The sequence below is a fragment of the Triticum dicoccoides genome, chromosome 4A (genome assembly GCF_002162155.2).
Source record: "Triticum dicoccoides isolate Atlit2015 ecotype Zavitan chromosome 4A, WEW_v2.0, whole genome shotgun sequence".
Taxonomy (NCBI): domain Eukaryota; kingdom Viridiplantae; phylum Streptophyta; class Magnoliopsida; order Poales; family Poaceae; genus Triticum; species Triticum dicoccoides.
Genome location: NC_041386.1, coordinates 204355304 through 204364490, shown reverse-complemented (window position 1 = coordinate 204364490; position 9187 = coordinate 204355304). Strand labels below are relative to the sequence as shown.

The following is a 9187-nucleotide window of genomic DNA, read 5'->3' as shown; positions in this document are numbered from 1 at the left end:
CGAGACTTGGCACGGGAGTCATCTTCCTCCCGTGCTCGCATGCAGAAGCAGGAAGAGGCCGGTGATGGACTTGGCGGCGCTGGGACGACGCGAGACAGTAAGGAGAGGGCACAGGGCGTTCTCCGGCGAGGGGGCGCATGGGCGGAGCTGGAGGCCATGGCAGCGGCGTCCTGGTTTAGAGAGAGATATGTGAGAGGAGGGAGCAGAAGGGAGAGATGGAGGGCCGGGGCACCACGACCTGGTGCTGTTCGTCGGAGCAACGTCAGCGAGGAGTAAGACCTCGGGTGGCTCAAGGCAGCGTCGAGCGCGGGGAGATGCAGGAAGCACCAGCAGGCAAAGACGGCTTCAGGAACTTGACGGGGCGACGGAGCCATAGGTGAGGTCAGGGACGCGGCCGACGCTAGATCCAGGGCGGAGGGGCTCGTTCCCGGCGCCGACGGAGCTTAAGGACTTGGCGTCCTTGGCGGTGGAGTGCTCTGCTCAAGACAGAGAGAGATCGAGAAGTGAGAGAGAGAAAAGGAGGAAGAAAGAGAGAGCAAGGGAAGAAGAGGAGCGGGACGAGGCCGGTCCTGGTGGATTAGGCGAGGTGCAGGCGGCGACGAGGAGGTGTCCGAGGCAGGAGGCGCATGGCTGGAGGGTCCCGAGGTCAGCAGGGAGGCCTCGGGCATGAGATGGAGGGCATGGGTTATTCTGGTATTGAAAACGAGGGGGATTTTTGGATTGGGGAGGATCCCGAGGTGGGATACAGTGCGGCGGCGGCAACAGGGACAAATCCCCTGGATTTTAGGGTTGGCTTGATTTGGTAGGTGGTGGTCTTATATATGGAAATAGGATTGAGGTTGGACCCTCCGATCGATATCGTGCGGTCGAGAAAAATAGGCTAGGGAGTCCAATAAATAAAACGAAGATGTTTTATAGATGTTTGGGGCTGATCCGGACGCAACGGTAACGATAATCTGATTTCGGGTTCGGGAAAGTTTCGTACACGGGAGAGAGGGTTGATGCACTTTGCAAAGAGGGATTAGGTGGTATGACAAGAGGGAATCGAAAACCCAGTTTGTCTCGGAACGGTCAACAAAGGTGAGGGGTTTGATGGGCTCAGAAAAGAGAGAGAAGAGAGATGCCCGGCAGCAGTTTCAGAGACTGAAACGTCCGACGTTTGACCTGCTATATTGCCGCTATAGTTTAACTGTTGGGCTATCAAACGGACTCAGAATGCGATGAAACTTGTCACGCGATCTACTGACAACATAACAACACCGGACACCAACTTTCATCCCATTCCGAGAACATTTTCCGGACACTTATAAAATAATATTTTGGACGTGTCGCGGGCGCGTGAAAGTGTGTCTGGGCTCAGAACGGACAACGGAAGGAACGAGGAGAACCTGGATGGATGCAAGTTTTGAAAACATGCCGATGCAATGCGGATGATGACATGGCAAGATGCAACACGCAAGCGAATGACAAGGCAATAATAACGAATAACTAGAAGACACCTGGCGCATCGGTCTTGGGGCGTTATAGGAAGGGATGAAAATATCCTCGCCAACTACTTTCCATTGGTGCTCAAGCCCAATGTGAGGTCTTGGTTGATGAATTTTCTAGAGAAATCCATCTCCTCTTGGTTAGATCCATACAACGACTTCGTTGGTGTCTTTACTGGGGGCCAAAGGCACCCGAATGGCTTAGTGATCTGCAAGTGATCCCACATAGGGAAGGTGAGAATCAATGCAGGTATATACAGAGATTCAGTTGTGTGCACCATAATGTTCTAGATGTACAACTGGCCCATGTGATTGCCGTGTTTCACAGGAACTTACACAATCGAAAGATGTGGGAAAAGATGAATATCTGGTTGCCGAAGACAGTCAACAAGTTCTATATGTTGGCAGACAAGTGCAGACGTGCTGAGGAGGGGAGAAGGCTTCCCGGGGATCATGCTGGCGCCGAAGTTGATTAGGAGGATGTCGGCGCCGCCACCCTGAAAAACAAAGGCTGGAAGCGCAACAGAAAGCGCAAGGGCAATCCAGTTATGGTTGCGGAAGGATCCGTAACTCCTATCCCGCCAAGAAAACTAAAACAAAGAGCTTTGGCAAAGAAGTTGCTGCATGCGCTGATTGCCAGGAAGCCGTAGCTAGCGAGAAGACTGGCAAGTATGATAGGCCATATTGCAAGATCCATCACACCAAGGGCCACGACTTTGAATATTAACTACAGGATGCTGCTAACGCGACACTACGATCAGAGACCCTATGACGAAAACTGTGTGCGCTGCATAAATCGCAAATGGGGATGTAAAAACCCGTCAAAAGGATGCAAAACATTTTCGGTGGTCGATAAATCAAACACGGCTCAGATTTTAGCTACGTGTGCGATGCGGGCTATACAGTTCATCCATACGAACTGTTTGCCATTCGAGAACACAATAGAAAGGGGCAGCCATATAAATGTGTGTGCGATATACGGCATACAGTTCGCTCCGATGAAATGTTTGCTATGAGGGAATGGAAGATAAATGGCCAGCCAGATCAAGGTGTGTGTGATATATGGCATACGGTTCACTCGGACGAATTATTTTCAATTAAGGAAGATTACAGAAACGGTTCAACTAAACAAGATGTGTGTGATATGCGGAATACAGTTCACATAGATGAACTATTTGTGATGAGCCAAAATAACACAAATGATTCGTGTAAACAAGATGTATGTGATACACAGCAAACAACCCACTCGGATGAAATGTTTGCGATGAGAAATTATAAGACAGACGGTTACTATAGTTAGTTCTTGTGTGATTCTGTTTGTACAAAAACTTTGAAAAATGCAAACTAGTTGCTTGCGGTGGCTAGGAGTATCGCACATGATGCATCCATGAGTACTCGTGTGCGATGATTAGTAAGTTACACATATGTTTCCTTATGTTAACATGTGTGTGATAAATTACACATGTCACCACATACGGTATTCGCATTGTGTGTGTGCTCCACCTAGTCTTCCCGAACTCCACATGGGTGAATTGTAAAATCCATGCCTCTTCCCTCGTCGGCTTCCCGCCGCCAACTAATGGCTTACTGCATATAACACAGGCAGCAACGCACTGTTGCACACTACAAGAAATATGTCAACTTGCGACCATCACTATTCGTCACTGAAAGGTCATTGTTTTTCATTTGCGACCTTTTTGTGACCTAAAACAGAATGTCAAAAGCTGGCGGTCGTAAACTGAAATTAATGACCTTCTCACAGAGAAGGTCATGCAATTCCATGACCAAAACAAAAGGTCATTGATTCTATGTCCTTTTGTTTTGGTCGCTAGCTCTCTGCCCAGGCCACATTGGATCTGATGTGGCAATCTGACGTGGAAAAATTGCGACCAATTGAAAAGGTCATTGATAAGAATCATCCCGGTCCAATTTGGTGTAGTACGTGGGCCGAGCCCAACAATTCAGCCTTTCTATATTTTTTCCTGTTAATTTTTTGTTGACTTCATGGGCCAAGCCCAACATTGCAGCCTTTTTATTTTTGGGTCGTGGCCTTTTTGTCTCAGCAGTTTCATTTTTCGTTTTTTATAAAATGGGTCAGGTGGGTCCCTGTTGTCAGGTTCTGGTAACTAGGTCCCATTTGTCATGTTCTGGTTAGTAGGTCCCATATATTAGGCTCATAGTCTTCATATATCAACTAGTATTTAAATTGGCAGACACGGAAAACACACATGATACTTCCAATGAGAGCAACCAGATCCTTACAAGTGTAATACGATGGCAATCACAGTAATGACTACAAGTGTAATACAGTACTTTACAATCTTTACAAGATCCTTACAAGCAATCACAAAACTGGCACCTGCTCCCGTCATGAACATGCCAAACTCATTGGACTACCATAGTCAGATGAACAACCTTCCGAACTAGCTGGACAACCATAGTTAGGGCTGGGAACAAACAAAACGGCCTTCAAGAAAACAAACAACATGCCTTCCTCGGTTGCCCTGTTACATGAATCAGTAGAGAATAATCAAAAAAACTAGGGCAAATATATTATGAACTGACCATTCAAGAAAACGATAGTTATTTAGAATGATAACACAAATTGAGTTAGTATCATCCTTTTTGTTCTCCAGCTAGTTAAAATGAGATACTCTCATACAAGAAAATAGAGAAACAATATGAAAGCTAACACTAGGGATGCCATACTGAAAGAGCAAGCTATTTTGTATTAGAATATGAAGACTATGGGATCGAAAAACATTTAAATAGAGAAATAGGGATGCCATACTGAAAGAGCAAACATTTAGATAGAAACAAGGGCTTGAACTATATACATTAATTAGAATAGGATCGAAAAACACCAATGTAAGCGAGAATTGACAAGTACACTGTAGGATTCAATTCGTCTTCCCCGTATATAACAACCAACAAACATCTAACATCATTATTTTACCGCATAAGACTGGCCCACAACAATAGAACCACAAAATTTAAGCACGCAAGCACATTATAGCAGGTAGTAAAAGCACAAAATTTGAGCTTGCAAGCACATTATAGCATGTAGGGAAGTGGGAAGATGAACTAATTTAGATGCCAATTGATGACATACATCACACCTCATCCACAACAATACACTTGTAAGACAGTTGGACAATGACACACGAATTTCCACAAACAATTCATGTTGACGATTAAGTTGTGTAATACATAGGGCAATTAGACTAGTGCGAACAAGAAGATAATTTACAAGTTACAAACTATAATAGCGCATGGCCAAATGTTCCAACCAAGATCAACTAAAGCATGCAAGAGATGGAGAGATCCACCACAGACTAAAACAAATTACAACAGACTAGACGTGCGGGTGCATATGCTTCTGAGCAGGAAAATAATGGTACATTCACAACTTCAGTTCAGGTAAATATCACCACATGTATCAGTATACAGGTAGCAAGAGTATCATCGAGCACAGAGAAATAGCAGCTTGACCCATATGTCATAGCTCTTTAGAGAGAAAGATAGAGCAGGTTCAGCTAGCTATGTATTCATAGTTGAGAGCTAAGCAATTTGTTTGTTTATGCTATAATTGACAGACCTAGTACAAGAAACAAGCAAAGTGAAATAGTATTGACAAATTCGATGGCAATACAAGCTGATCTACTTAGCTAGTAGGTGACCATCAAATCCATGATGCAGCAGCAGGTGCAAATATGATACGATGTGAAGAAGAAGCTAGCTGGAGAGGTTGGGGATGAAACCAAAATTACAAACCATTGTCGGACCTCACATCACCACTGTTTTATCGTTTTATAAGCAACTAGAAACTATGCAGAGCAGAGTAGACCGGACAGTAAAAGAATTATCAAGCATGGCAAAACAGCAGCGTGGCCATCAACTCACAGCCCTGAAGAAAGAAAGAACCAATAGGGTCAGCTTCTTATTTATTCAGAATTGAGAGTTGAGCAATCATTAGAAAACTAAAGATACTGCTCAGCTAACTAAATAACACATGATTCAGTCACACGGTATAATTCTGACTATAATATAAGCAAGGAACTAAAGACACTACATACTTAGAACTCAAATGAAAGTGAGAATGATTTGTTTCTATGGAAACAATCTGACTTTATTTGTTTATATTAGTAAAAACAAGTCTATCAGGTAAGATCAAGAACACTAATACTAACACAGACATATCTTCCTTTATGTGAACAAGTGTGCTTACTTCATTAATTAGTGGTAGTAATTGTTCCATGCTAATACAAGCACACGCCCTGGCCTATCAAAGTCTGGATCTAATTAAATCGCAGTATGGACGTGTCATATCACCAAGGCAAGTACTAGAAAATCTTTGCATCATTTTTCAGATAGATAAAAATGTAGTTTTACTCATCCTAACTAGCGTTGCGTAGCAGCGCTAGAGGAAAGTCGGTTGCTAGTATACTACATGGCGTGTCAAAAATGTTTGAAAGGCTAGTACGGTAGCAAAAATGAACTCTTCCCTCCAAGCAAAAATCACAAGCAATATGTATAATTTCAGGCAATGGTGTTTCTGTAGACTTTCACTTGTCACTATATTGTTGAATGGGAATCAATAAGAATCCATTTTAGTAAACACAAATTTTAAGTTGTTGCATGATCATGGACAAGTTTAAGTAAACACAAGTTTAATTTGCTATATAATCATGGACAAGTCACACAAAATTTCAGTAAATTGTAGATGCTCAAAATTTCAGTAAACTTTGCATAATTTTGCATAAATATTACTATTGTTGGTCAGTGATTGTTTCTTAAAAGTGAAAAAGAAATATAATTTCATGGCAAACTGCTTGTAGTTTACACTATGCAAAAAATGACATTCAACATCCAATTCAAATTCAATGAAGTTTAACTGAATGTACAGTTTCACTATAGACCAGTTTATACAACCCCAAGGTCAGAAATTTACCTTAAATACAACCCCAAATGAACCAGTTCCAATAGTGACCTACCAGCATAAGAGTTGACAATAAGATTTCTCATTTCGAAATTTGCAAGGAGTACAAATTAAGTTCAATTTGCAAGGAAGAAAATTGAGTTCAGTTTGCTTGCTTGCAACCAAACTGTACAATTTCGGCGTACTACTTCTTGCAACCAAATTGTACAATTTTGGAGTACTACTTCTTACGAGCAAACATACTATACATGAGGTCAAGCAAGAATTTAAGTTGCAAGGAGTAGAGCACAGATTCTGTAAGCAACTAGAACAACAGGAAGGTACTGAGCACATACAACTGGCTCTAGTATACCGCCATACATGAGCACTTGTTAATATTTATATTCATCGCATCAACCTATAACCACCTATGCTTACAAATCAGAAAGAGCACATATACATTGAACAAAAGCAAGAGCCAAGGGCGGCCATTTCAAATTAAAAGAAATGGTGCATAAAAATCAGTGCATCTCACGGCCTCACAACATAAAGTGGAACAATATGTTATACATATATATATATTGCTTGATGTTTCATCATTGTTAATTGAGATAAAAATTCAAAAAGCACTGTCACCTAGTCTCTGAATCAGAACATCTTCAGTTCAGCAACAGGCTGTACGTATAGTATGAGCAACACAGGACAGTAAAAACAGTGAGCAAAAGCCAAATGAATTGCTTTATCTCCACCTAGTTCGTAACGAAGCATGGCACAAGAGATACATGTCATAATGCCTATATAAGATGCAAAAATATATGTGCATCTCATATCAGACTAAGAGCCAACGCTGCATAACAGTTCTGAACTTCTGCCAAAATTGAACACAACATGTACCAAGGAAAATAAACACTTGTAGATTCATATCACACTAACAGCCAACACTGCATAACAGTTCTGAACTACTGCCAGAATTGAACACAACATATACCAAGGAAAATCAACGCTTCTGAATTAATATCAGACTAACAGCTAGCAAACACCGCATAACAATTCTAAACTCCTGTCAAACTGAACAAAACATACACTGAAGGAAACAATCAGCAAACAAGATGAAAAGTGTAACAACCTGAGGTTCTGTCAACAGGATTACGTCTAACGCAAGTGCTCAGTCCTCTTCCATGCTTCGGAGCCATCGCTTGAACTGTATTGGTGCCCGATTCACCATCGGAAGCACCAACCCCATCACCATGACGATTCATAGCGGAATCACGCGGCTTGAAACACCTCGCCCACGGATCCCCTGGCAGGCCTCGTGCACCAACATCACGCGGGCGAGGCACGTTCTTATTAGACCCGAGGTTATTAGAGGCTCCCTCTTGGAGCACGTTGAGCCCATGGCCACTACCCACATGGATCATGCTCTTGTCGGAGTGGCGTGGTGGTGGTGCTGCTGCTGGCCACGGAGCTGCTGCATGAAGGACGCCTCCATGGAGCCGACGTAATGTTGTGGGTGTCGTTGGTCCATCCGGCCAAAACCGGCCCCCCAACCTGATCACCCTGCTGAAGAAGAAGGTAGAAATCAGTTTAAGTTTTACAGGCACAAAATCACATCAAACAGTTGTCCGACAGTAATACTAGACATCCAGATGTCCAAATGGTTATATATAGCATACACGATCTATTTGCTAGGCTTTGTGCTACTTTTCTAGCCGAATCATCTGCTATCCATGGCGATTTGCAAGCTAATCAATCGAAGATGCTTTTGCAAGGGAATCGAAATAACAGCAATTCACGTATGGATTAGAATAGATTATTACCTTGGCAACAGTGTCGGATGGGTGTTGAATCGTGGACACGTCCCCCATAGGATCGAATAGATGGACGGAACCCAAGCTCCCTCCTCCGCCCAGGAACTCCCGCCGCACGGCGACAGAGGTCAATCAAACAGTAGCAGAGGATATATAGCGTCGATTTTCTCAGGGGGGGAATGCAGATCCTGGTTGTCCTCGTCCTCGTCATCGTTGTCGATGTCATCCATGGAGGTTGCCTGCCAGTTCAAATCCAACCAAAAAAGGGTATCAGACAAGGAAGTAGAGAGAGGATCGGGGCCGGGGAAGGAGAAGGGGAAGTAGAGACAAGGAAGTCGGCGTCGCGCTCGGCGTCCTTGCTGGCCTTGAGGTAGCGCGTGATGTGGCCAACGAGGAACTGGAGCCCGGCCTTGGACGACCGTGACACCGGCTTGGTCGCCTTCGCCTTGCCGCGGCCGGCGACGCCTTCGGTGGAACTCATCGCCGATTCGCCTTTGGGGGAGGTCCGGACGCGGTTGGCGACGACGAAGGAGAAGACGGTGAAGACGCGGCAGGAGCGGCACCTCCAGCGCGATGACCGGCCGCTCCAAGAACCGCTCGCAGTTGGTGGCGGCGGTCCGGTGGCTCACCCAGATGCCACCGGGGGATGAAGGGGACGAGGGGGATCTGCATCGGGGGAGAGGGGGAGGGAAAGAAAGAAAGGAGGCGGGGGGTGGATGGAAAACGAGGGAGAACAGAGTTAGGGTTTCGCCTCACGTGGGGTTGGTGGGGGAGGTGAGGGGTGAGGGCTGCCGTTGGAACCGGGAGGATCCAACGTTGTTTCGTGCATGATCCGCGTGTCTGGTCCACGGACCAATCAGAACGCAATACAACATTATGACCAACTAAATTGGTCGCGATACTTTAAAAATAAGATAAATCATGTAAACTATTTTATGATCACAGAAAATCAATAAAATAAAAAACCTTATCAT

At 44.3% G+C, this 9187-nt stretch overlaps 1 pseudogene; it reads right to left on the bottom strand.

The window, feature by feature from the left end:
* Positions 1-345: 345 nt before the first annotated feature.
* Positions 346-8270, bottom strand: LOC119283477 (annotated as a pseudogene).
* Between the last annotated feature and the right edge of the window lie 917 nt (positions 8271-9187).